Source organism: Camellia sinensis, chromosome 12 (genome assembly GCF_055761805.1).
Source record: "Camellia sinensis isolate YWXY chromosome 12, ASM5576180v1, whole genome shotgun sequence".
Taxonomy (NCBI): domain Eukaryota; kingdom Viridiplantae; phylum Streptophyta; class Magnoliopsida; order Ericales; family Theaceae; genus Camellia; species Camellia sinensis.
The window spans coordinates 134,433,076-134,447,287 of NC_138972.1; the positions used below are offsets into that span (position 1 = coordinate 134,433,076).

At 34.3% G+C, this 14,212-nt stretch overlaps 1 pseudogene; it reads left to right on the top strand.

Moving 5' to 3' along the window:
• The first annotated feature begins 11,720 nt into the window (after positions 1-11,720).
• LOC114269386 (cullin-1-like) lies at positions 11,721-13,888 on the top strand (annotated as a pseudogene).
• Positions 13,889-14,212: the final 324 nt, after the last annotated feature.

Here is a 14,212-nt window from a genome sequence, read left to right on the forward strand (position 1 = left end):
CGTGTCAGGCATTTTCCATCAATTCATAAAATCGACTACTTACAAAAGATCGACATTGCAATTTGACTATAAATGTAAGGAGATAATTGGTACAATTGAACCAAGTGGGGTGGCTCAATTGGCTTCAATTGGCCACCCCTGTACACTTCTATTTGGAAGCTCAATAATTGATATTTGTGGGTTATTTACACAAGTCCCTCTCAACTATTAATGACTATTACTTTATCCCTTCATCTATAAACTTGTACATTTTGAGTCAATTATAAAAATATATCACTTTCACCCCTCCAAAACACCTCCAAAAGAGTTTTTTTTTTTTTTTTTTTTTAATTTCAAGAGATCAACATGTACAGGTTCGTAGATGAGGAAGGTAAAGTGATATTCACTAATAGTTAAAGGAGTCTTAGTTTAATTAACTCATCATTTTTTCTCCAATTTTGAGACTTTTTGCGGTGTTATTTATTTCTAGGAATTCAAAAAAATTGTCTAGAAATTTATACTGAAAAATGATGGGTGGTCCAAATTCAATTTTTATATAGTAAGATCTATCATTGAAATAAATTTCAACCACAATGATTTTTATAAATATTTTTATAGGTAAAATTTTCTAGGTCCATAGCATTGCTATTATTTCTCATCTCTCAAGTTTGTTGTTGGGCTTTTTTTTTTTCCCTTCTGATTGTAGCATCTCTTTGTTGGGTTGGTTGTTATTGGACTATGATTATTCAAATGTAATTCTCTTCGTATTGTATATAATCTCTTATTGATTGACAATAAATAAATAAACTTACTTTTACATTTGAAAAATGAGATATCAATATGAAATTACAAACTTTTTAACCTTCTTTATTATCTGTTTCAACTAATGTAGATACACAATGGAGTATTCGAACTACGAATATTGGTTGACATTCGCCACTGTGAACGCAAGAAATACCCTCATTACTTGTTCCGTAAATCATTTATTAAATTGTGAAGTGAGGCTAATTATATCATGTGAAAATGTATAAGAATACACAAACTGATTTCAGAATTGGATATAATTCTCTCATTTAATATGAGTTTCATATATTATAAATCTCACATTCATTTAAAATAATTAAATTCGATTTGGTGATTGATTTCTGTACAAACAAAAAGACTGATATCATATGATGATATATGTACCTTACATAGGGAGGAGGTCACACTAATCATCAAAAGTATATGTTTCATTACGAAGGTCAACATTAGGAAGGTAAGGATATTGTTATCGCGTCACGTACCAAATATCTAAGATTTTTGAGATGGGATACATGCCCTCATTAGAAACTAGACACATTTTTTTGTTCATGTTAGAAACTCGATCTTTATACCACATTCTAGGCAGCTTTTGTCTAGAATCATATATTGCAGAAACTTTCTTATACCGTTTACTACAACAATCCGATTGAAGTGAGTAAAGAATTGAACAATGTTATGATCACCTTTTCAAATATCCCCTTAATGTTCCATTCAGACTTTTACTAAGTTGTGTGCTTCGCATTCCTCCGGTAAATACCCACTTCATATACATGTGCGCCCACTGCTATTTTTTTTCTCCAAGTTCTTTTCATCCACTCATTCTCTTGCAAGTTGTATTTATCAATCAAAGAATTCTAAGCTTCAATTAATTCATGCTCATTCTCGTAGTCATAAATGCATGCTCTTAAATTGCTACTAAATTTTGAACCAAAAAAAGGAAAAGAAAAATGGTACCGTTTCATAGCATGGCAGGCACGGCAGCAAACAAGGGGTCACTGTGGTCCATCATTCCTTGCTGCCGTGCCTACCATGCTATGAAACGGTACCATTTTTTTTTTCTTTTTTTTGTTCATAAGAGTTACATTAATTCTTATTTTATTATAACAAAACAATCTATCTACCTGTCGCCATCTTCCCTACCCCTCGAGCAAAAGGTCCCCGCTTTATATGGAGTAAAAAAAGCTATTTATTTATTTATTTTATTTATACATTTTTGTCTTCTCCCAAATGGTACCATTTTTCCAGGTTATACATTTTTATTTATACATTTTTATCCAGTTAATAGCCTTGGATTTTCCAGGTTCTATATATATCTTAGTTTTGTTAGTTGAAGTTGTTTTTGTATCAACTTGTTCTCTGTTTGGCATGCCTTTTTAGGCTATTTTTAGGTTGATTGTTCTTGTTTGTATAGCTGGGGTTAGAACTCGGGGCATGCCCCTTGTATTTGTGTTTATATTCTGTTTTTATTTATGACTTATCCACCTAAAAAAAAGAAATGTAGTGCAAGGGTCCCAAGGATGAATGACTTCTTTTTCTTTTTTATTTATTTAAAATAAGTCATAATAAAAATCAAAGAAGCATAAGTTGGATGATCAAAAAAGTTTCCTTTAGGGAAGATCAAAGATGAGTTTGGTTTCCAAGAGAATATTTCAAAAAACAAATTATCTTTTGTTATTTGGACACATGTTTGTTTGGTTTTTGTGAAACTATCTTCAAAATTAAATATATATATATATATAGTTTAACGAAAATAAATATGAATTTTTTTTTAAATTTTAAAATTATTTATGTCATCTCAAATAATAAAATTATATAACATAATTAAAACAAATTTTTTTTTTACCAAATTAATTTTTAAATTTTAAAAAAATTTCTAAAAATAAGAAAATCAAACCAAACAGAGTCTACATTTTTTTCATAATTAGGAAAAGTAATAATGCATTTAGGCAGTTGGGCCATAAAAAAAATGTAAAAAGTTAAATTAAAAAAAAAAAGGCTCTTATTGAGGGAGACAGGCCACCATATATTATTGGGCCCACCAAGAAGGAGAAGCCACCATATATTATTGGGCCCAAGAAAGGGAAAATGTAAATCAGATATTGGGCCCGAGTGTAAGAAAAACAAAAAAGTGAAGGATTCTATTTCCACCCAAAAAAATCATTAAGTACGTTCAATTATCAATACATCCCATTAAATTATTCAAGGTTATATTTTATTCTCAAAACATCCTATGTTTTTCCTAAATTATCCTTCTAGATATACCCAAATAATAAACAAATCAAAAATTTCAAATTACACCACTTTACAAAAAACTTTTCAAAAATTCTTAAATAGATTTCTCACAATTATTTATTCACATACAGATTTCTCAATATCAATTAAACCATCACTAATTTATTTTTATTTTTTTTTATGAGAATATATAAAGCAGTTATTTTATTGATTTGTGAAAAGGATTTTTCTGAAAAGTGTCAGCAATTATTCTGTTCACCATGCCAAGTGCCCATTGAGAAGATGATTGATGGGTTGTCCAGTTTGTTCTTTTTTTCTTTTTTTTTTTTGAACGATGCCCAGTTCTCTCTCTCGTCTCTCCTTATATATTTCAATACAGTATCTATATATAGTTTCTTATAATTTTTGTTTATCTTAGCCTGAAATTCTTATTTTAATTTTTCCAATTCAAATGCAATTTTAAAGAGTTTTTTCTTTTATCTAAATAATACCCTAAACACAAAATTAATAATTGTAATTCGATATTTATGTGAATACTTACATCACCTTTGATGGATTGTTTCAAAAAATAGTTTTGATTATTATTCTCATTCGTTATTTGATTTTGTTCAAACTTTCTTCTATTTGTAAGTAACAACACAAAAAGAAACAATGGTGTTGATAATGGTAAGTTTTGGTAAGGTGAATTGAAATTTGAGAGTGAGAAAGAAAAAGATAAAATAATTGAAATTTGGGGAAGAAGATAAGAGACTTGAATCTAAATAATACATATAAGTAATTAGGGTGTGCCATGAAAAAAATGATATTTTATTTTAGGATTTAATATGTGTTTTCCTTATTAATAAATGTAAATTAGCATATAATATGAATTAAAATTTCTAAAATTTAATTAGGTATATACTCAATTATTTTTCAAGTGCAAATAGAATCACCAAAAAAAATGATTGTCATTTTCATAATTAGGAAAAGTAATAATGCATTTAGGGAGTTGGGCCATAAAAAAAAACGAAAAAAGTTTATAAAAAAAATTGGCTGTTGTTGTGGGAGACAGGCCACCAAGAAGGGGCCCAAGTGTTAAAAAAAAAAAAAAAAAAAACACAAAAGAGTGGTTGTCATATTGAGAATGGCCCAGCAGATATGGACCTGAGGAGCACCGGCCGGCCCGTAATCCATCCACCGACAAGAGTGGGGGTAAACCTGTAACCTGCTTCCAGCAATTCTTCCACCTGTTAACCTGTAACCTGCTTCCAGCAATTCTTCAAAGCCCAACTCCTACCTTAGGATGGGCGGGCCAGCAAATAACCCCATCAGGGACAGCCTGCTGGACTAGACCACCTTCCAACCACTTTAATACCCTCACTTGAGTGATGGGCTCCGGTGACATTAGCCTCTTTGGTGGCTCTTTAAATGGCACAAAACTGTGGTCTAATATTTCGATGTGGGAATAGAACAAGTTAAGATGTCAACTGCTCTCCAATCTGTGCACGTGCAGTCCCTAAAGCAATCTTGACACGTGTGTTCCAGGTCAATGGCTTGCTAAATTCATCTGAGAGATGGAGGAAGTCATAAAGAGGACCATTTTTATGGAACTCATATACCAGCAGGTGCTGTCCATGCTCTGAACAATAACCAACAAGCTCTGTTATATTTGGATGCCGCAACCGGGATACATCTGAAACTATATCCATAAAATCTTCAGACAAGTGATTTGGAAGAGCAGATGAATTTATTTTCTTCACAGCAAGAACCTGAAAATATAAGTACACCCAACCACATGATCTTACCCATCTACTTCCTGAACTTGATCACAACTTTCAACCTTTTCCAGTCAGCACCACAAATGAAAGCTCCCAAAATTGCAAGGACTGAGGGCAATCACTTTCCTCCAGTATATCTACTGATATCTCATTTTCACTCCATGCCTGGGCCAACCGACCAAGCAGATTGAATTTGGACACGTTTATGAGTTATACATCAGTACACCTAAGTTCTTTCTGCCCAAAACATCATCTCATCCCAAGTCTTGCCCAGCCATCAACCTTATAAAACAAAAACCTAACCTTAAACACAATCCTTTACCACAAAACACCAACAGCATCATCATATTTCAGCAAAGCATCACACAACACCATAAACTTCCATATCTGATACAAAAACTTCACCTAAACAGAACAGCAAAAAACCACCAGCATAGCAGGCATCAACACTAGCACCAGAGCATCTGATTCAGCAAAAAACCACCAGCATAGCAGACCAACACTAGCACCAGATCAGCAATTTAGTTTCCTTGTATCAAAACAGAACAGCAGAAAAACCACCAGCACCACTATTCTTAGCAGCAATTTAGCATCCTTGTGTCCCAATTGCTACACACAGTTGCAGACCTGTTTCAGGTTATATAACACATCGTGCACCGAGTAATTAAACTCTTTCAAGGAGCAAACAGCCCACATAGCAACTCTAATTTTTACCAGGTAAGCCAAATCATTTAAAGTTGGTTGTGCTTCATTAAACATGCACTCATTCCTGAGTTTCCACAATGACCACATTACTGCCAATGGTATCATCTTCCAGATATCCTTTACCTTTTTCTTTATTTTTAGACCTGACCAGCAGGGAAGTACTGCCTCCACTGAACCAGGAATAGCCCAACTCAGGTTCCACCAACTCACAATACTGGCCCATATTCTCCAGATCTTAGGACAGTGAAGAAGGACATTGTTTGAAGACTTCACCTCAGATTTACAAAACACACACAATGCATTAACATTAGAATTCAATGCTCCAATCCTTTGTAAAAACTCAGAGGACTTAATCCTACCTCTCCAAGCCAACCAGCTCAGAAACTGTACTTTGGGAGGGGCTAAATTATTCCAAATGCTTTTAGTGACTGTGATAGTTGGCCCTTTACATGCTACCACCCACTTCCAGATTGAGAATGCAACTAGCTAGGAATCAGAGATGCGTAAAATATACCGAGGCTTCGCTATAATATTTGGAAAAGGTCTTGGACAAAAAATTAGATACTGAAGTAAGGCTATTGAGCCAAGCCAAACAAAAACGCCCATTCAGAGCATTGGCCGAAGACACCAAGTTCATTTTTGGAAGAACTAACTGGATGTACTATCGAGCATGTTTTCCATGAGTCACTCGGAGGATATGGGTATAAAGACTTTTTGAAAAATGTTTTGAATACTTTTGAGAAACAATTGATGTGAGAAACTAATGCAATATCGTAAGAACTCATGAAGGATGTGACAAACTGTTGGATATCAAAGGTTTAAAACTGAGTTCAGGACTTGAAGAAGGCAGCAACAATTTTGTAATATTAAAGGATTGAAAATGGGCAGGAAGATAGTTAAAACAATCACTAGTTGATCCAGAAATTGTACAAGTTCTCTACTTCATTTATATGTATTGATCTGATCCAATAAATAAAAAATCAACGTTGATTAATAACCTCTATGGTTTTTTTTTTACCATAAGGTCAAACAAAGATTGGAAAGTTGTTTGTTTGTTGTCATTGTGAGCAGCACTGGAATTGCATTCAGTCCCACATCGAAGAGTAAGAACTTAATAATGCTCGATTTAAACGATCACCAAACAGGTTCTTACTGCTAGGCTTGGTAACGTGAGCCTGTGACTCAAGTGAGGGCATCATTATGGCTGAAAGTTAGTCTAGCTCAACAGGCTGGTTCTGATGGCGTTGCTTACTGGTCTGCCCATTCCAAGTAAGGAGTTGAACTGTGGGCCTTAAGCGAAGGCTTGAGGCTCTCATTTCCTGGAGTGGAGGGCACAGCGCCAAGCTGGTTTCACAAAGCAGTGAATACCTCCCGCTCTCAATATAACAGTCACTTTTTTTGTATTTTCTTCCTCCTCCTGCAGCCCAACTTCCCAAATTTCCATACATCATTGCATAAATAGAAATTTTTAACAAATATTTTTTTTCCCCGAATTTCACCATTATATCATGTTTCTCAAATTACTAGTATTTTGATTTTCCATGATCCAATAAATATAAATTTTTTAAGACATAAATTTGAAAACATAATTTTAAGCATAGCTGATAATATATAATTAAGGAAGAAATGAACGGTGTTTCGTGAATATTCAACAAAAGACATTATTAGTGTTTTGTTAGAATAGACACGTTGATACTCAAGTCAGTATTCTCTCTGAGAATATAATAATAGTTATCGAATTATTGTATTTGACCCATTGGAAAGTGTTGGGTGGTGCCCCATATCTATAGGTTATGAACAAATAAACTATTGAGGTGTTTTGTGATTTATAATTTAAAAAATATCTCGTCATATTTTGAATGAGTTTTTTATACAAAATTTATGTCTAATTATTTTCCATACATCATCATTGCGCATGAACATAAATATGTAACAATTTAAGGGTATGAGATATTATATTCTCAAATTTCACCATTAATTATGTCCTCAAATTACTATATCTTGAATTTTAATTATCCAATAAATGTAAATATTTTAAGACAAATTTGAGAACAAAATCCTAGACATTGTTGATAATAAGATCAACGAAGAAAATAAGTATAACTAAATAGTCTATTATACTTCAAAAATCTATGAAGCCTTTAAATTCCTTTATCCACCGGTCATATAGAACCCAAATTAATTAATGGAATTTTTTCTATGCAAATAAAGTAAGTGCGAGTTGAATACCAATGGATGCACTAAAGGCAACTAACTCCTTAGCAACTCAAGAACAAAGGTGGGTATGGAGGACTCTTCATGGATGAAAAGAGGATATGGATTAATGACAATTTGGGCAAGATTGAGGGTGCAACTAACTTGAAATCAGAGATTCGTAGAATATACCAAGGCTTCACTATAATAGTTGGAAAAGGTCTTGGAGAAGGGTATGAAATACACCCTCATTGAGACAGACTCAGAGCAAGTGGTGCTTCTGGCCAATGGAGATGCCCCTGCCAACTTCCACCAAAGAGCTTTACTAGAGGATATTAAATTTCTACTGCACAGGTGCAACTGCTCCATCATCCATATTCTAAGAGAATAAAACAAGAATGTAGATGGGTTAGCTGACTTAGGAGTGAACCACCAAGACAATCTAGTTGTTCCAGATGACCCCCCTTAGTGAAATTACAAGTCTGCTGGTGGCACCTCCTCTCACTTACCATACAGAGGCTTTCTTGAAGATACAAAATTTTTTATGCACAGATGCAATTGCACCATCAGCCACATCCTTAAAATATTTCTCTTACAAAGGTTGTTGGACAAAGATGAAATTGAAAGAGAGATTGGAGAGCAGTTGACATAGGAATGCTCTCTTAACTTTTCTATTCCCACGTCGAGATATTAGATCATGGTTTTGTTCCATTTAAAGAGCCACCAAAGAGGTTAATATCGTCGGGCTTGGTAACGCGAGCCTATGACTCAAGTGAGGGTATTAATGTGGTTGGAAGTTGGTCTGGTCCAACGGGCTATCCCTGATGGGGTTATTTGCTGGCCCGCCCATTTCAAGTAAGGAGTTGGGCCTTGAAGAATTGCTGGAAACAGGTTTACAGGTGGAAGAATTGCTGGAAACAGGTTTACCCCCCGCTCTTGTCGGTGGATGGATTACGTGTCGGCCGATGCTCCTTAGGTCCATGTTTGCTGGGCCATTCTCAATATGACAACCACTTTGTGTGTGTGTGTGTGTGTTTTTTTTTTAACACTTGGGCCCAACATCTAATTTACATTTTCCTTTCCTTGAGCCAATAATATCTGATGGCTTCTCCTTCTTGGTGGCCTGTCTCCCTCAATAACAGTCACTTTTTTTATAAACTTTTTACATTTTTTAATGGCCCAACTCCCTAAATGCATAATTAGTTTTCCTAATTATGAAAATGACAACCATTTTTTTTGGTGATTCTATTTGCACTTAAAAAATAATTGAATACACCTAATTAAATTTTTGAAATTTTAATTCATATTATATGCTAATTTAAATTTATTAATAAGGAAAACACATATTAAATCCTAAAATAAAATATCTTTTTTTTCATGGCACACCCTAATTACTTATATGTATTCTTTAGATTCAAGTCTCTTATCTTCTTCCCCAAATTTCAATTATTTTATCTTTTTCTTTCTCACTCTAAAATTTCAATCCACCTTACCAAAACTTACCATTATCAACACCATTGTTTCTTTTTGTGTTGTTACTTACAAATAGAAGAAAGTTTGAACAAAATAAAAAAAACGAATGAGAACTATAATCAAAACTATTTTTTGAAACAATCCATCAAAGGTGATGTAAGTATTCACATAAATATCGAATTACAATTATTAATTTTTGTGTTTAGGATATTATTTAGATAAAAGAAAAAAACTCTTTAAAATTGCATTTCAATCTGAAAAATTAAAATTGCATTTCAATATGAAAATACTTCGTTTAAAATTACACTTTACAATTTATGATTTTTTCCCATCTAAAACAAAGTTTCACTTCAAAAAAAAAAAAAAATCAAATTGCATTTGGCATCTTATAATTTTATAAAAGGATTAATTTCACTATTTATTCTAAAGATAAATGTTCATGATTTTGTGTATTTTTTTCATCAATTATCAATTTGATGTATGTTCATTCTTACACTATCAATTTATTGTTAATCAATTTGGTAAGTGTATAATAAAATAAATAGTTAAAATAGATGATAAAAAAATCGTTAACTAAATATAAGCAATTTTTTTTTTTTGGACAAAATAAATATTTTACATTCGGATAGTAAATGTAAAAAGAAAAGTAATCATCTGGTTAAGGCACAATCCTCAAATTGAGAACAATTAATTGAGTTAGCTTAATTATTCATGTTTATAAATATTTAATTGGGAGGTGAGAAAATTAATTTTTATCACAGACAATTAACAACAATGATTGAGACCCCTTTTTTTTGGAGACCCCATAACCCCCTTTGGATCTCAACCATTGACGGTGTAGGCCCCACACATACATGAGTAGGTCCCACATATACATCAATGGCTGAGATTCAAAGGGGATCGTGGGGGTCTTCAAAAAAGAGGGAGCCCTAAGCATTTTTCGACAACTAATTAAGATCAAGGAATCAATTCTTATTAAAAACAAAAAAATAATACATGTGTTTGGTTTGGAATTTTTTGAATCCAATTTTTTAGAAATTGAGTTTTTTATTTTTTATAATTTTTTTGTTCTTAGTGAATATATTTAAAATTTTAAACATTTTTTTTATATATTTTTAGATACACCTCACTTAGATGTACCTAAAAAATAAAAATATTTTAAAAAATTAATAAATACACAAGAATACAAAAAATATACTGAATTCTCATTTTTTTTTTGTATTTTTGATATTTAGTGAATTTTCTAAAAAAAAATTTCCCAAATATTATACTTTTTAAGTGTATTTATGTCAAGTTTATCTAAAAATTAAAAAAAAAAATTACTTAAAATATTAAAAAAATTCAGTGAAAATAAAAAAATACGAAAAATAAAAAATTTCAATTTTTTGAAATTTTCAATTTTCTCCATCTCCAGACTCCAATTTCTATGGTTATTTAATGCAGCGTGTGAGCTTAGCTTCTTCACGCTTTAACTGAACAATGCTCTCTTTCTTCTTCTCTAAAAAACTACCCCCCATCCATAGATTTGTCAATGATTCATGGTACACTCAACTTCGCATCAAAAAATCATTCACAGCAGTCCTTTGCACTTCAAACAATCCTTTTCCTCTTGGTTCATCTATGAAATCACCACACAAAGCAGAGCTATTCAATTTATATTATTGATTTTCAAGATTTAGCGTAGAGGAAAAAATAACTCTGTAATATCAGTAAAAACTTATTATGATACATCAAAATCGAACTCGGTATATGTGGTGGCCGAATATAAAAAGCTATAATTTGGAGCCATTTGCAAGTCGGCTCTTACAGGCCGACTAACAGTGGCCCGCATTGGCCAAGTATGCTTACATTTATAGCTGAGTGTGTTGTAGATCATACAGCGGAAATGAGGGTGCAACTGCAAGGGTAGGGTTTCCATAAATCAGAAGGTGGGCCCTACAAGAGTATTATAAAAGGAGGAACATTAGCCAGAAGGAAGATATGTGAAAGAGAACTAGATAACTTGAAATAGAAGTAAACTTGAGAGAATACTGACTTGCTTGTTGGAGTGCTAATTCCGGCACCCCCGACCGGAGTGTTCATTTCTTTTAGGTAGCAACCAAAGGATCAAATAGCATTTGCCTAGATCAGAGAGCAATTCCAAACCTTCACCACAATTGGCGCCATCTGTGGGAATACTCAAGTGTGTCTATGGCAGGTGTGACAGATGATCCTTTGATAGTTGCTAATGATGTTACACCAAGAGATGACATTACTCTAAGAAACATGCTTGGACCGGAGAATATCATCGCGGCCTTGAACTTCAACCCAATAGCTCAGACCTCACCCTCAACTTCTGTGCAAGAGACTGTGCAGATGATCATGGATCAAGCAAAACGAAACGAACAACGTCTAGAAGATATGATGGCTGAGAACGAGCACTTGCGTAAGGAATTGGCCCTAGAGTTAGCCAAATCCCAATAGGCCGCACGTCATGACCAGGGTCGATCCCCAGAAAAGAAGAAGGATGATTGACGACGTCGACTTCGGAAACATGATAATGGTAGTGATTCCTACCCATCATCCCAGGAACCCAGAATGAAGGGGCGAGTTGATGTATCCAGTTCATCTGAAGGAAGTCCATATGTACGACGCAGGCGAGGGAAAGGAAATGATGATTCGGATGAAGAAGACAAGCACGGCCCTTTCGTATGACGCATTACAAGGGCTGTGCTACCTAAAAAGTTCAAAGCACCGACGCTCACCCTATAGGACGGAAAATCAGATCCCACTGACCACATTCGTCATTATAAACAAGCGATAACGTTGCATGCTGATGTTGAAGCCCTCATGTGTCGAATGTTTCCAAGTAGCCTGGGATCGTTGGTCGTCAAATGGTACTATAAACTGAAGCCGGCATCAATAAGAAGCTTTCATCAGCTCCAAAAATCCTTCAAGGCAAGATTCATCACTAACGAAGTTCAGCCAAAGCAAGCCGACTCTCTCTAGGCAATGCAAATTATGCCAAAAGAGACTCTCTATGAGTATTTGGCGCGCTGTTAGGAGTGTTTCAACTTGGTGGATGATGCCTGCAATGATTCCATGGCCATTACTGCCTTTAAGATGGAATTACACCCTGATAGTCCACTCCGCAGTTCATTGACCAGACGGCCTCCCAAAACAATCTGGGCACTGATGAAGAAAGTTGAAGAGTACTGTAAGGTGGAAGACAATGCCCAACGAGTCAAGGTCAGACATAAAGTCATTAAGTCAACTCCATCTGATCTGGTTCAGCCGATAAGCGTCGTGCCATCAAGGAGTCCCGAACCTCGGAGGAAATAGATAGAGTTTTTCAGAAATCAAGACCCAATTAAATTTGGCTAATGATCATTTAGTTAGATTGCTCCAGTCTTTGTCGTGCGCAAAGTACAAAATTCTTAATAAGGAACCAAACACTAAAACTGTTTATTCAATATGACTATTTTGAGTTCAACTCCAAGTTTACTAACAGAATGAGGAGGATCAAGGTTAGATATGCATCTTCTCTCCTTGCTATTTCTTGTTTCCTCTCTCTCTCTCTCTCTCTCTCTCTCTGAGCTTTTGAGATGATTCAAACTTCTATTTATTTCAATCAGATTCCTCTCCCACCAGTGGATGAACGGAAGAAAGTAGTTGAAGATGTTGACAAGGACAGACGTTATGCTATTGACGCCTCAATTGTGCGCATAATGAAGAGTCACAAAGTTTTGGGTCATCAACAATTAGTGATGGAATGTGTTGAGCAGTTAAGCCGTATGTTCAAGGTATGCCATTCCTCAAATATGTGAAATACAACCAAAAAGTTAGCATTTGGTGTCATTTTCATTTTCTGCTCTATGTTCTTAAAACAGAATAAAATGGCTACTTATATGTAAAACATATTTGACATTGTTTCCAATTTTTTTATGAAAACACCCCTTTTTATGATAACCTTTTAAATTGATTTTTTGAAATTTTAAAAACATTTTTCCACACAAAATGAAAACATTGATGTTCCTTAACTTTTATGGGCTCACAGAGAAAAGTTTTGGGCATCAAGTAAATATTTTTTTTGGGATAAGTATGTATCAAGTATCCGTTTTAATATTTGGATACTTTTTGGTTCTCATCCGTAAATAAAGAGGGAAGACTGATATGCGCTGATAGCAAAGCAATTACACATAAAAAAAGGATTTTTGACCTTGACTGCCGCCAAGTCATGTACATATTGAATCTTAATGTTGGTTGAGCAATTAATTGAGTATGAAATAAGGAGACTCTGTGGAACAAATTGTTTGTTTGTTTTGGTGGGTAAAAGTTGGGGAAGGGCTTGCTTTAGTGAACTTTGCCGGAGGTCAGATAATGTAATGCTGACAATAGTGTTTCTCATAGTGCTTAATTGATGTGCTTGTGCAGCCCGACTTCAAGGCAATCAAGAAACGGATTGAAGATCTGATCACCCGTGACTACTTGGAAAGAGACAAGGGAAACCCAAACTTGTTCCGGTACTTGGCTTGACGTAACCCATTGATCTAGGATGGAGCTGACACTTGGCACAAATTTGAAGTGCTGGCGAAGTGTAAGAGCTGAGAGTGAATGCGCATCACAAACCACCATGATTCCCATTAGTTAGTTGCCTCCTTTGGTTATATACTTGAAAAATGAGTATACATTTTTTTTCATCATTTTTTGTTTGACATCAACCTTTATATAGTGAGTTTTGAGCAGTTGATATATGACAACTTTGTTTTGGGGGTAGTAGAAGGGTATATTACCGCTTCAAGATATGGGGGTTGTGAATTTGCTCCCAATAAAAGGATAGAAAAGACATGGTGGTTGTGTTGCATCTTTGATTATAGTCTGGCCACCTGCAAAAAGACGAGAGTCTCTGGCTCAAGCCAACTCTATTGCTTTTTACACTTGAAGTAGTTATAGTAAAATTTCAAAAAGCGAAAAATAAAACAAGGAGGAGGAAATTTTGGAAGTTTGGGCATATTTATATGTTTTGGGTGAGAATGTTAAATGAAGCCCTCAATAAAAACAAGAAGCAATGGGATGCCTGTGCTTCAAAA